The sequence below is a fragment of the Thunnus maccoyii genome, chromosome 11 (assembly GCF_910596095.1).
Source record: "Thunnus maccoyii chromosome 11, fThuMac1.1, whole genome shotgun sequence".
Classification (NCBI taxonomy): Eukaryota; Metazoa; Chordata; class Actinopteri; order Scombriformes; family Scombridae; genus Thunnus; species Thunnus maccoyii.
This window is the reverse complement of record NC_056543.1, coordinates 15,846,628-15,862,119: the sequence shown is the minus strand read 5'-3', so window position 1 is coordinate 15,862,119 and position 15,492 is coordinate 15,846,628. Positions and strand designations below refer to the sequence as shown.

The 15,492-nt window shown below is 42.4% G+C and overlaps 1 protein-coding gene across 4 annotated transcripts in view; it reads right to left on the bottom strand.

Moving 5' to 3' along the window:
• Positions 1-15,492, bottom strand: part of si:ch211-45c16.2 (mitogen-activated protein kinase kinase kinase 13) — a 47,001-nt gene that overhangs the window by 14,408 nt on the left and 17,101 nt on the right. Inside the window, exons 3-4 of one of the 4 annotated variants that reach the window (XM_042425339.1) lie at positions 6,958-7,038; positions 5,523-5,689 (exon numbers count right to left, since the gene is read on the bottom strand). The exons of 1 other annotated variant lie outside the window; for it this stretch is intronic. The gene's annotated coding sequence lies outside the window, so the exon portion shown is untranslated. Of the gene's footprint in view, positions 1-5,522; positions 5,690-6,957; positions 7,039-14,190; positions 14,266-15,492 lie in introns of those variants that run through there. 2 more of the 4 variants (XM_042425338.1, XM_042425341.1) reach the window with 2 other exon arrangements.

Here is a 15,492-nt window from a genome sequence, read left to right as displayed (position 1 = left end):
TTTAAAAAAAACAAAGCAAAACAAAAAAAACGTTACATGTTTGCATGAGGTGCATATCACTCCAGAGAAGGACACAATGCAGATATTCAGCAGAATGGATAAAATGAAGAAAGATAGAGAGACAGCGAGAGGGGGAGAGAGAGAGAGAAATTATCAGGGGCTGATCCTTTAATCCCTACAGAGCTCTAGAGACAAGCTTGTACAAACACAGACCCTATTCAGTCTTCCCCTCCATACATCCTCTACACACTTCCTTTCATTTGTGTGACCTAATGTAAACCACCAATGGCACAATGCTTTATGGTATGTACATTTTTAGTATATATATACAGTATATATATATAGGTTTGGAGCAACTTTGACAGAGAAACATCTCACTGGTGTTGTTACTGTGTGTGCCCGTGTGTTTGTGTGTGTGTTCACAGCAGCTGGTGGCACAAGGGGATCAGATTCAGAGAACACATGTGCTCGCACAGACACACACACACACACACACACACACACACACAAACACATGCCTGGGGCGTGTCTGCCAGGATCCAATAATCCCACTACTCCCAGCAATCCACTAGGGAGGGCAGTTTTTTTTGTGCCACTCAGCAAACGCCAATATGGTTGTTTCGATTGTGTTTCAACATACTGTACTATCATTAAAGCAGCTGGACTTCCTATAACATATTAATGTAGCAAAAGACAGGCTGTTAACATATACAGACATGCACATTGCATTCATTCTCACAAACACGGCAGAAGCAGCAGCAGCGTCATCTGTGTCTCCGTCACTCTGCTCCTCATTAAGGGAAGCCCTGCTGGGCCCCACAGGGGGAACCTTCCTTTAGGTGACAGCTGCAGCACCAACAAAGAGCCAATTTAGCTCCCTATCCCACCTCATCATTCACACGTTACCATGTCAACACAGCATCGATCCTGACCTTCTGCTACCAGTCACACTTGCTCTCATTCAACTCTCAGGTTTGGAGAGGCCTAAAAGCCTTGAGTTTGCTGTGTGATCCAGTGAGTCAGATACAGGGGGAATAGTGTTGTTTTAAATAACAACAGCCATGTGGTCTTCACCTCCTTTAAAGCAAGGAGTGGGTCGCTCATCTAAAATAGTATCTTGCTTTTATCAAGAATATTTTTTGAAGCAACAAAGCTTTTACCTCAAAAGAAGAGGGGTATAAATCACCTCAGAAACTACCAGCTACTTAACACCTAACCAGAACTTTTTTAAAATCATATTGTCAGACACCAAAGGTGTATAGAGAGATATGACTACAGAAGAGTGAGCTCAAGTAAAACCCTTTCACAGTTACTGGTCTGCTCATCCTCACGAGCTCATTCCTGAGAGGAAAGATAGATAACCTGCTGCAGACCATTTCCATCTCTCCTGACTTGAAACAACCTTAGCATCAAAAAAAATGGATGGCAAGAGCAGCTTCGAGAACCCAATGAAGGAAAAGTCCAGAATATTAAAATAAAAATTACCTGGATGAACACAAGAGTCTTATGAATAGTTCAGTCTATGGTCAAAGTTACTCTGTTCTGAACCACACATGTGACTGTCTGTTATTCTGGGACAGAGTTGAACAGTTGCACTCTGGTATCTGTACTCTGTTTCCCTAGTTAATGCAGACTCTGGACTTGTCATGTCATCCTGTCAGTAAACAATGTTATGAAACAGAAATTTGGAAACATACCGCTCATATTTGTCTTCTGTCTGGTGCAGCCGACAAAATGGTAACATATTTCACGATATGAACATCAAATAAAGAAACCTCTGAAATATGAAAGCCGCCCAGTCCTGATTTGATTGTCGGGATGTGGGCCGATGTCTAAATCAGCTTTCCCTCGCTGCCATGGCCATGAGCCCTGACAGAGTGGATTGGACAGCTTGCTGTAGGTGGGTGAAAGTAATAATCTGCTGGTGCAGGCCCAGCGGTGGAAAAAGGGGAAAATAAACAGATTCTGGCACAGTGTTCAGGCATCTGCTCTCACATGGCTGACATTTCGCTATAATCCCTCTTTCTTCATATTCTGATTCCCTCTGGTGACTCACCTGGGCTGACTTAAATACCTGGCGGTGGCTGGAGGGAATAGCGGGCCACAGAGCAGTAATCCCTGCCCGCCTACCTGCCTGCTCGGGGTTTGACGGGTGTTGCTGGGCAAATAAGAACAAGGTCAAAGCCCCGGGGAAAATGCCAGGTGGGATCATGGTGGAATATGCCTGGTTTGTTGTGAGAGCTGGATTTCTCAGGGAGAGGATGAGTGAAACTGCCAGAGAGAGTTGACTGATGAGAGAGGGTGAGAGTGTGAGTGTTTTGAAGTCCAAAACACTGATGTCTGCCAGTGAGTTCAGCAAACCAAAACAAACCAAATTGATCCTAGCTGACTAGTGACTAGTTTTCACATACAAGGAATTTGTCTTGGTGTAGTGGTGCATAACAATCAAAAAATAGAAGGTAGAGAGAAAAAACAAGTATCTATAAAAAGTGAGAAAAATACAACTACCACAAAAGACAGGTGGAATAAATATATAAATACAATTTTATGATAAAAGATAATTGAAAAGTATGTTCTATGTGAAGAGAGCTGTAGAGTTTTAAAAATATGATGTACATGATATTAAAGGGAATGTACAAATGTTCACAGTATAAACAGTATGTGTAATGTGCAAGTACAAAGAATACAAATAATTGCGTTAACATAACATGCTGTGTTACATGTGATGAGTTCACAGAAAATAAGATTATAGATTTCACATTAATATGATGTAAAGTGACTATGAGCAGGATAGAGTCCATGTCAGAGGGGGTCTCGGGCCTTGTTAATGAGGCCAGCTGCAGACAGGAAGAAACTGTTCTTGTTTTGGTCAAGATAGACCTCAGCCTCTTGCCTTAGGGAAATGTTCGAAAAAGTTATGTCTGGGGTGGGAGGGGTTGGCCATGATCTCCTCTGCTCATCTCAGTGTCCTGGAGGCGTGCAGGTCCTGGAGGGACAGCAGGTTGCAGCCAATTACCCTCTCAGCAGAGTGAATGATACGCTGCAGTCTGCCCCTATCCTTGGCAGTGGCAGCAGTGTACCAGATGGTAACGGAGGAGGTGAGGATGGACTGTGTGTGATGGCAGTGTAGAAGTGCACCATCATTGGTTTTGGCAGGTTGAACTTCTTCAGCTGCTGCAGGAAGTACATCCTCTGCTGAGTCTTCTTGGTGAGGCTACTGATGTTCTGCTCCCACTTGAGGTGCTGGGTGATGATGGTTCCCAGGAAGTGGAAGGGCTCTACAGTGTCGATTGGGGAGTCACACAGGGTGATGTCGGGGCGTTCTTTCTGAAGTTCGCAACCATCTCCACAGTCTTTAGAGCGCAGATGGTCAATCTCCCACCTGTGGGCAGACTTATCCCCACCAGAAATGAGTCCAATCAGGGTGGTGTCATCTGCAAACTTCAGTAGCTTGACTGATTGGTGACTGGAGGTGCAGCTGTTTGTATACAGAGAGAAGAGTAGAGGGGAAAGGACGCAGCCTTGGGGGGAACCAGTGCAGCATTCTTTAAGAGTATATTTAAAATTCAGATTAAGGGTTAATGTGGCTGTGAATCATTAGAACCCCAAACGCATAAACATAACTTGTGCCTCAAATAGCCTCAGTCGGTACCAGTCAGAACTGGAGAAAATAAATAACTAAGAGTGTGCGCCATCAACATGTCACACACTCTCCCTCCAGCTTCGTTCTTCCAGCCTCTCAGTAAGGCTGCAGCCTGCACTGTAACCAGGACACACAGCCTCCTACAAGACTGAAATCTGTAACTATCATGCATACTCTGCTCTGAAAATCTCCTTTCAGTCAAGTCGACTCTTTGTTCCCAGTAATTCTTAACGATAAAGCTTTACGGAGTTCTATTTATGAATGCTAACCAGATCCATCCGGATAGATGATGAATGCAAACGGACAGAGAGGGACGGAGGGGCCAAGTAGACAGTGGAAAGAGAGAATGGTTCGGTGAAAAGTAGATTAGAGAGACAGAAAAGGGCCGTGAATGAGGGAGATATGGAAGCAATTTTGAGGCTGGAAACAGAAAAGAGTGAGAGCAGAGACAAATGAATGAGAGACAGACAAAGAAGACAGAGAGAAACGGCTATTCTACTGCTGCTGCTGCTGCTGCTGTTGTGGCTGCTTGCGGCATGATACTGTACCGACCACACTCCAATGGGAAAGACTCCCAGAGCGACAACAAAGGACACAAGAGGAGCCGGCTCCATGTGAACTGGGCCTGTCTGCCCTGCACGGCCAGGAGACAGCAGCACACACATACACACACTCAAAGCTACACACTGCACACCAGAGCAGCTGCTGCCACAACAATCCCCCTTGTGCTCTTTTAATAGGGACAGCCTGCCTGACCTGCCAACAACAAGGGCCGAGGAGAGAGACAGACACACAAAAAGTGACACAACAGACAAACACTCATATTGCAGGAGACTGGCTGTGACTGACACCACTTTAATGGCAGCAATATAAAAAAGCACAAAGCTATTGAGCAAAAAAAAAAAGCGGGTATGAGTTGTACTACATGTCTGAAGACACTCTGCCACAGCAGAAAGCCAGGAAATCAATACACATTAGTGCTTCTGTTAGCTCATGGGTTTATACTATCCCTGCTTGCTCTTAAAAAAAAGCAACATGCACCTCATCTACGTTTGAATATTAAATTCTGTACCCCAAGCAGCTGAAGTCAGACACTCCAGAGAAAAATCCAAATGGCAAACTCCTCATGGATATGAATATGCAGCCATTAATTTAAACGCTCTGTGGAGGATGGACGGATGGATCTCTCCTCCTCCTCCTCCTCTTCCTCTAAAGCCCGGCTGCCGGCTACTCATCCTGTGCAGTTACATAAACATGCTTAGTAGCAGAGGACAGAGGTGGGCACACACAGATCTCTCCTGCTGCCAAGCTGAGTAAATAAAGAGATGGATGAAGTTGCAGGCACAAAGAGAGAGGCAGAGTTTACTAAAACAAAATGAGAGACTGGAATTGGGAGTAAATGTTATGTATGTACACATGTGTCCCAGAAAAAGTGTGTCATCTCTGACCAACAGCGTTATCACATCTCAGAACATGTGTTTGTTTCATTTGTTACATCAGGAGGCAGAGGGCGGGTTTTGCTGGTCTATACCTTCACCTACATCACAACCTGTCCTTCAGAGGGCACCGAGAAATACTGCATCAAAAAGCAGCAGCAGCATCACCACTGAGCCTAAAATAGCTCCTGCACGCACCAACGCACGACCACTCGACACACTCCTGCAGTGCTGCTAACTGAACAAACACTGACAGCTGGTCCACATACAGACAGCGCGCACACACACACACACACACACACAGATGTCTCAAATGTATGATAAAGGATGTGAACTTTCGAAAACACCAGAGACAAATCATACACAAGCAAGAGAGCTACCTCCACATCGCACCGCCTCCACTCAGATGTAACGCAAAGACACAGCATCAGCAGATTACTCACAGCAGACAGAGCTCAGATTCATGGTCCTCTCTCCGCTCCGAGCCAGAGATGTGAAAAAAAAACCCCGGGGAGAAAGGCTGAACTGATGGTCAGGACGGAGAAAAACATCACAAAAAGCAGGGAGAGAGGCTGGAGAATGACAGACATTCCTCTGACTCCCGCAGCACCTGTGAGTGGGTGGGAGGCAGCGTCACAGGGTCGCTGAAGACTTGCTCACGTCACACTTTTCATGAATGGAGCAGTCTGACGCAAAGAAGACGAGGCTCATATACTGGGGGAGGGGGGGGGGGGGTTCTGCACAGACTCAGAGAGGAGGAGCAAAGAGAAGAGGGGAAGGAGGAGGAGAGGGGGGTATTTCAAAGCAGCACCAGCTGGGAACAGCAGGTTAGGCTGCGGTGGCGTCTCTGTAAGTAGGGCAGACTGTTTCTGCACAGAGAGAAAATCCCTTTGTACCAAATCAGTAATCAGTTCTCTCCATGCCAATTGTATCAGCATCCCACATACAACAGTGCACTGTATCCTCCTTGGCAAGAGCTATTTTAATTTCTGACAATACATTTCAAGTGTGCACGTAGACTCGAAGACAACGTCGGCTCATACTTTCTTTAAAATAGAACATACTAACAAACAGAAACAGCACAAAATGAATCATCTGTATCCTCGATGTCAAATGTGGCTGTTGTTTCTAAGTGGGTAAAGGAGTCAGCATAAACAGATGCTGTTAAAGTAAACTGAGAGCATAATAATGCACTATTTATAAAGAGGTATTAAGCTGTAACTAACAGCTTTATCAATAGTTAATAAATCATTAAATAATGCTTTATATATCAGCTACAAGCCATTAAAAAGAATCCAGCTTCTTACACACATACATGACCATGCTACAAATAGACACACACACACACACACACACACACACACATACACACACACACACACACACACACACACACACAAAAAAAAACACAAAGTTCAGACCTGCTCCTGCTCCAAACTGCAAATGTGATTCTAGTCATTAAATCACTTCACCTACATACATTTTCTCCACAGGGTGTAAATGGTCTGCACAGCTGCACAGCTCTAATAAGTATTCTACCGCACACTGATAGCCTTCTGTCTTGGATGTTTCTACTACTATCAGTCAAATTAAGTAATTTGGCCCCTCAAATCTTAATTCAAACTACCTGACAGGAGTCTACACTCAGGATGAATGAGAAAATTCTAGCTTCAGAGCTGAAGGGTAAGAGAGAAATCAAAAGGTCAGAGCAAGCATGTCAGAGGAACCGCTCTTTTCCCTCCCTAAAAGGTCATTTAATGTCTCTCACAATCCCTCTTTAATGTGCTGAAGTAACACAGCTTTATTCAGCCATTCTCCTTGTACATGTGACTGCATTTGTGTGTATGTTTTTGTGTCAGTGTGTGCACATGTACTGACCTGTCAGGTGGTTTCTGAGCATCTCAGAGGTGTGCTGAGTGCGCGGTGGGCTCAGATTCAGTTTATGGTCTTGCTTTTCAGCTGTATACACACACACACACACACACACACACACACAAAGCAGGGAAAAGGGTTAACTGGCATGAATGAAGATAATAAATTGAAGACAGAAATAAACAGTCATTTTCAGGGTGACATTAAGAAATTGATTGAAGGGTTGAGTCACCAGATAATCAAAAGACTGCAGAGGAGAGGGGGCACAACTCAGATGGTCTGTCTGTCTGTCTAGTATATATGTGAGTGTGTGTGGGAGTGTGTGTGAGAGTGTTAACAGCAGAGATTTAGACCAGAGAGGGTATGAAAAGAGACTGATTGAGAGGGAGGGCCAGCGGATAAAAGGAGTGGCTCGGGGAACAGATGCTCCACCCTGTCCTCTCGTTACAGGCCCAGACCTCTGGGGAAGATGATGTTGAAGGGTGGGGGAGTAGGAATGTAACGATGCATGGAGAGTGGGGGGTTGGGATATAGGAGCAGCATTCTCCAATCTCTGTCCTCAAGCCACACCCCGCAGGGGACACTGCCAGAGGAGGAGGTCTGAAATCCCGGGGTGAGGCTGAAGCGGAGGCGTCCAAACACAGCCTATAAACGGCGTGAAATGACAGTCTAATGAGTCACGGTGCAGATGGCCGCGGATGCTGGTTCTAATGGGACTGACATTAGGGACTGGTGTGTGTACTGCCTGATCTGTTACAGCTACACCTTTGTCGTGCACAATCACAAAATTAACACAACGTCAAGCTTCCTTCTGGCCATGAAGAGAAGAAGAGTAGGTGTAAACCAAAAGTGTTACTCCTTACACGTTACACCATATACATAAAAACACAGCGGGGGAATTCCCAAAAAAAGAGCTCTAGTTAAATATTGACAAAAAGCAAAGGCGAGACAGACATCAGATATCTAGAGGAGCACTGAATTCAAACACCTGACTTGTTTGCTTAGTGAGAACATCGAGCTCTGCTCTATAGCCCCAAATTCCAAAGGTCAGCAGATCACAAGCCTGTGTGCTCATGTGGAAGACAAGCAAAGCCATTTTGCAATACGAAAACAAGCCAGAAACACCTACAACCAAGTATTTTTAAATACAAATGAGGACCTGTCAAAGCCACTCAAGGTTTCGACAATGGCGATTAATGCTTTTCTATCATACAAGACTACTAAATGCAATGAATGCCCAAATAATTTACTTGTTCTAATATTAGCAGTGATATAACATTATAAATCTATCCGTTTATAGTATTTTCACAGTTCTGTAATCGTTGGTTTCACATTCAGCCATTTAGTCTGAAGCTAAAGAGGCTTCCCAGCATCGTTAAAGATAAAGCTACCCTTGTGTCAGCTTTTACCAAATATTGATTACAGAAATACATTAATACATTAAGCTCATCAATTCGAGGTTGATTTGTGATGACTGTCTCATATAATCAAATGGCTTGACTGTATATAAATATGGATGACCCATCTCCACTTCCCGCCACTATGCAAAAGTGAAACCAAAATATTTCCTTTCCGGGAGCTGCCATCTTGCTTGTGTGGCATCATTTGGAGCCAGAGTCTACACAGTAGAGTCAGGTGGCGGGTGACACCCCACGGGAAACGCCCCCTCAGCTGTCCTGCCATCTGATGGAGGTTTGAGAACTTTTTATATCATCAAATAACTAAATAAAAACAAAGTTACCAGAAAAATGAACACTTGGACAAACATGGGGACTTATGACCTATACTGCAGCCAGCCACCAGGAGGTGATCGAGATGTTTTGGCTTCACGTTTGGGGAGCTGTCATGACGTCCATATTTAAATACAGTCAATGATCAAATGCATGAATGTCATAAGATCATACCATCAGCATCACATCAAAAACCCACTAATGATATTGTTATCAATGCCTAGATCAGATCAGACCTGACCTGTTAATTAAAATTTGATTTTTTCACTATATTTCCTCCATTCTCCAATTTTCCTGAGAATTATTTAATTTATTTAATTTTAATTAAAAGTTTCAAATAACTTTGGAGAGCAGCAGAGCAGCTGGAATCTGAGTTGAGGTAGATACTGCCGCTCAGTACAGTAGGTCTGCTGATAAACTATTGAAATGAAGGAGTGGCTGACCAAAGCTATTCCAAATAAAAGTTATGTGCCAGGTCCAAGAAAGCTAGCCCAACACAGGTGATCTGTCAGAATCACGAGTCCAAGGGTCAGGTTCAATCCTCTAATTGTAACACCGCCACTACCACACAATTCTCAAACATTTGAGTTTCTGTACTCCTACGTACAGGTGTTACTGCAGGTGTGGTTACATCCAGACTACTCAACAGGTGGCATTGACTGAGCTGCATCATTGTAGGCTATTCTGTTATGAAAGTGGACAATACCAAATGAGAAATGGGATATACCTTTAGTAGGTATGTCAGTTTCAGTTAATTTTACTTTCGATAGACCGATGTCTATTAACCGATAACTAATTGGTTATTTTTATAGCTTTCATTTGTGAGAGCTGTCCAGCAGTCTGTGGTCAGAGCTAACTTGTCTGCCCTGGCTAGCTTGACTTTTAGCTCATCCTTCTGAAACCCAAAGTGTTTTTAATGCATTTAGTCACAATAGCTCTCGATGGCATAACATACTCAGGCTTGAGGTACTGAACTGGGTCTTTCAATCCTTCGCCCTCCACCACACCAATTGGCTGCACATTGGTCTCAATCATTTGGCACATCAACTGGGTGATGACCTAATAACAAAGTAACACCTACGTTTTTATTATAGATAGACAATAGGATTAGCATGCTAGGCTAACAGTCTGTCAGTTGTGTGACTTAATATCCTACACCTTACTTTTATACAGTCTATGGACTACACACAGCATGGTACGGCTATGGAAATTTAGCACCAATTGATCTAACGTGAATAATGTATCATAGCAAGTTCAGTACCCAACCCTAGTATGCAAATTAACCTATAGACTGACATGTGTAACCAGTCAAAAATATTCCCAGTGGTTAATCGATTAACAGTTAACTGTTGACATATCTAACCATTAGCATAGGGGGGTTAAGAAGATGGCCTTTTAAGCATTTATGTTCACATAGGGACCATCAATATAGAAGGAAACAGAAAAAAATGACAAGAGAAATCACAAAATAACAACAAAGTTCATGATGCTATCATTCATTATCACAAACAGTTCTTTTGTGGTCATAAGAAACACCTTACACACCTCTGCTGAGCCGACCATTTGCCATATTTACTTTTGTTGGAATGACATGGACAATGCGTCCTGCCTGACTACTGGAGGTGATGCTGTGCCAATTTACTCCAAACTGTGAATTTGCAATGAGAAGGTCAATGCCACAGAGGTGTTGAAAATCTTCAACAATCAACATTCACTAGCCAGTCAATTTTGTGAATATAAAATGAAGTCATAACTAAATAACACAGGTAGACAGCTTCATTTGTCTTTATCACAGATGTGCTTTAAACCTGAAAACATTGAATTCTAATTTTATTACTAGAAAGTGTATAAAACAAAGTTATAAAGCCTCCTTTAAGATTTATTTGTAGTGTAACTAAAGAACATCAGTTACACAGCAAATTAAGACTTGTCAAATTTATCAGATCTATTCCAAGTGAAGTCAAGTTTACCAGAGTATTTATAGATGGTGATAGATGTTAAGTTTTCCACTTGAGGCCACAGGTGATTTGCCCAAATCTGTAGTGTCGGGAAAGACAAAAATCACTCCAAAATGTGTACCAAAACTGAAATCCACACTAAATATTATTAACATTTTTGCTTAATCTAAAGTTTATTTTCTTGATTAATCATTAAATAGTTAAATTTAATGAAATGTCTAAAACAACTTCTCAGTGCCCAAAATGACATCTTCAAATGCCTTGTGTTGTCCAACCAACAGTCCCAAATCCCAAAATATTAAATTTACAATATTATTAAAACAGAGAAAAGCAGCAAATAAGCTGAAACCAGAGAATGTTTGTGTTTATGCAAGAAAAATGACTCTAAAAATTAATGATCAAAATAAATTTAATACATTTTTTGTCGATCAACTAATCCATAAATTGACTAATTGTTATGGCTCTAATGGTTGGTTCACATAATACAGTACTTCAGTTGATTTAAATGTTTAAAAAATGACTTCTCATTAAACAGAGCCTCAAAGTTTTGAATCCAAACAATTATTTTTAACGCTAACTTATTCAAATGCCTTCAATGGACTGTCAAGTGAACTATATATATATATATATCGAACGATATATATCCAGATATGATAATAAACCCTTGCACTTCCCTTCCTTCTCAGTTTTTAGAGAGTTTACATGACTTAGATGGTAAAATATTTTCCAGGCAGCTTCTTTAAACATTTCTAAACCAAAGATATAAAAAGAGTCCAACCTCAGTCTCTGAATTAGGTTTATCCCGGCGGTGGCCAGAGCCTCCTTGTTCTGTCTCCATCACCGGCACACAGACACCATGTACAGCCAGTCAGTGGTGCTCCATGTGCCCTGGCCTCGCCTACAAGTGCAACGGAGCTGTAAACCACACTGGCTCAGCTCCGTTATACACACTCATTACTATTTCACCAGCAGCGGAACAGCAGCACTGACAGCTACTATGTCCCCCGCATAAATAAGAGAAAAACCACCATCGCAGCTTACAGTGGTTTACCTTTCCATCTGCCATCACATGCAGTGGCCAGATACATAGACACTGGCCCACACACACACACACACACACACATCTATGATTATTGACAAATGAATAAGACTTCCAATGTAGAGTAAAGTAGTGGTGGAAGAAGAAATCAAATCACAATCTTTTGTGAAATAAAAAATGGCTTTGTAGAAAAACATGAATATATTTCACAAAGTAAGGTATCAAAAAAAGTATTGTTTTGATACGGGAGATGAAACTACAAAATAGCCTTCAAATGAATGCACTGAAATAAAATATTTCCTTCTTAAACGTGGACTAAAAGTGGGGAATCTCACAAAATTGCAATACTCAGGTAAAGTGCCCACACTTTACCTTTACCCCACATTAAAACTGTTCTGCATTACCTAAAGTTACTGATAGTTCACAAATTTCTGGTCTGGGGCACAAGAATATGTCCATTGACTCTTGTTATAAGTTGTGCATGCACAGTTTGCTCCTCTTCGATACAAGAGATAGAAGCTTGGTGGCGCGCATGGCACCTGCGCCCCAACAGCATTTATCTGAATGCTGCTGTCTTACATACAACCAACCACTGGGTGGCAGCAGAGAGCAGGAAGCATCTGACATAAAATGCGCCAGAATGAGCTCTTAAGCGTAAAGTTGGAGGAGCCTTGTGCAACAGAGAGTGTATTTTGGCTAGCTAGAGGACAGACAGAAAATTCAGTTAAGTCACTAAAAATAACGCCTTTTGAGAGAAGAACATTGCAAGAGAAGCTCAGAGTCAAAGAGCTTGAACCTGATCAGCCTGACATCATAATTCAACAGCAATCCAAAGACAGAGGAAGACAATGTACATTTTCAAGGAGCTGGTTTTGTAAGACCTTTGCTTGGCTAACTGTATGTAGTGACACCAATGCTTTATTTTGCTTTCCCTGCCTCCTTTTTCAAACAACAGGATCAGACCCCGCATGGATTCAGACAGGATATCAGAAAAAAAAACAAAAAAGCATGAACAAACTGGGGTCCACATGGAAAATGCAATGCAACCAGCCATGTTTGGGAAAGTAAACATAGCTGCTAAGCTTGATGAAGGCTACAGGATAGGGATTGATAAGCATAATGGGGACTTCCTGTCTAAAATAACAGACAGTGTCAAATTCCGTGATGCCTTTGAGCTAGCCCTGTGTGGCCATGATGAAAGTGAAAGCTCAGAAAGTCCTAGTGATTTTAGAGGATTGGTGGATTTTGTAGCATCACTAGATGTAGTTCTACAAGAGCATTTGCAGACTGAAGTCCTTGAATGTATGTGCGGTGGTTAGCACTGTCGCCTCAAAGCAAGAAGGTTCTGGGTTTGAACCCACTGGCCTGCTGGGGCCTTTCTGTGTGGAGTTTGCATGTTCTCCCCGTGCTTGTGTTGGTTCTCTCCGGGTGCTCCAGCTTCCTCCCACAGACCAAAAACATGTAGGTTAGGTTAATTGGAGACTCTAAATTGCCCGTAGGTGTGAATGTGAGTGTGAATGGTTGTCTGTCTCTATACTATATGTTAGCTCTGTGATTGGCTGGTGACCTGTCCAGGGTGTAGCCCGCCTCTCGCCCAATGTCAGCTGAGATTGGCTCCAGCTCCCCCATGACCCTCTAGAGGATAAATGGCAAAGAAAATGGATGGATGGATGACTGAAGAAATCAGGAGTGCTGACTTTTTCTCCATCCAGGCTGATGAAACAACAGACATTTCCACTCAGTGTCAACTGGTGCTTGTGATCCGCTACACTGACAAAGCCCATGATGTGCAACAGAGGTTTTTTGAGTTTATACCTCTCCAGAGTGCCACAAATGATATCATCACCACAGCACTTTTGACCAGAAGAGCAAGCTCATTTCCCAGACAAATGTCATGAGGGGAGCCTCAGGTGGTGTGCAGAAGAAGGTGCAAGATGTGTATGTGAATGCACACAATGTCCACTGCTATGCTCACCAACTTAACCTCATCATGCAGCAGCTGACATCTCACATCTCAAGAGTGAACTGGCTGGATTCTCTGGCTTTTTTCCAAGATCTTCCAAGAGAACCAGCATGCTTGATAGAGTGGTGGCACACAGACTCCCAAGAGCAAGCACAGTGAGATGGAACTCCTACAGCCATGCTGTGAACTGTTTTTGAGCACAAAGATGACCTCCTCCAGTGTTTTGAAACCATCAGGGACTCAGGCGAGTTTGATCCTACCACTATGCGAGAGTCTGGAGGGTTTGTGAGGCTACTGGAGGATGATAATTTCAGCTTCTTCCTGGAGCTGCTCCATCACATTACGCCTCATGTGGACAATCTCTACAGCCAGCTCCATTAGCAGACCATTGACTCAGTCTTTGTCCAGGGAATCATGCAGCAGTTCACAGATAACTTGCAAAAGATCGGTTAATTAACATGTATGTTGTGCTGTTTAATATTACTGATATTGTGTTAAAGTCTATGATGCTTGAACAACTGAATTATGTAAAATTTCTGGTTATTTTACCTGGTAACTAAAGCTTAACTTCACTCTTCTGGTTCTGTTCAGAGATTCCTTCCCTTCTCTCTATGGAGAACTTATAGCAGAGGAGGTAGTAGGTGTATCTCAGCAGCAGCTGGGCAAGAAACGCTGCACACTGGGCCCAGGTGAACTTCAGAGGGTAGCTGCTACGGAGGTGAGACAGAAGCTAAATATGTGGTGTTGGTCTTTTACAATGTTTTTAATCATAGTAGTGCTATATTTTTGCAGAAAAGTGAGCAACACACCTTAAAGTAGGCCCTGTATAATATAATAGTCTAGTTTTTGTGTGGCGCTATGTTAATTTGCATTGTCCCTATCAAATAAACGCATACATTGATAAAAATGGATAGTTTTTTTATATATTATATTATTATTATACAATATATATTGATATATTGTAATGTTGACTTATATCTATATAATGTATTAAATTGGTGCATTCATGTTTTAGGTTTGTGACACTATCTTGAGCCGTACAAAACAGTGGTTCTCCTTCACCAAGCACCTGATCAGTGCTACACTGCAACAGTACGACAGCCAGTTCCCTGAAGCAGCGCTGAACACCACCATGGAGATTTACCCACTGCTGAACAAGAGCAAGCTGAAAATTAAACTGTCACTCATCTACAGCAATGATGAGTTCAAGAACTGCAGTGGTGCCTGTACCAGCTCTTCATGGAGAACAATCTTCAGGACACCTTCTCAGAGACTGCGGCTCTGCTGAAGATCCTCAATACCACCAATATATCTGTCTATCCACCTATCTATCTACTTACCTATCTATCTATCCATCCATCCGTCCATCTTAGGGTTGTGCGATATGACCAAAATCTCATATCCCGATACAGGTCATTTTATATCGAGATAACGATACATATCATGATAAAGCATATTTTCTGTAAATTCAATTAAATTACATAGTTTGCAAAGTAGGGTTTTCTAGTCTGTCTGTCCATCTTTTGCGTGGGTTTCATTGATAAATTACTCTTGTTGGCTTTTCACTCACAAAGCTTTTATTGCACTTACAGTAACATAACAAGTGTCGTTGTTGTCAACTCGAGTACTTCACCCCGTTCACTCTGTCCTCTGCTGCACTGTGTAGGCAGCACACACAGCACAGATGTGCAGATGTATATCATGATGTTATGATGGTAGAGGCTCAGTGGTGAATGACTGTCAGCCATCAAGAACATCAGGCCAATCCTAGCCCAAATGATGAAAAATATTGCCATAAAGAGTGTGATTTGCAACACAACGAAATAAACGATAGAGCATAATATGAAATAA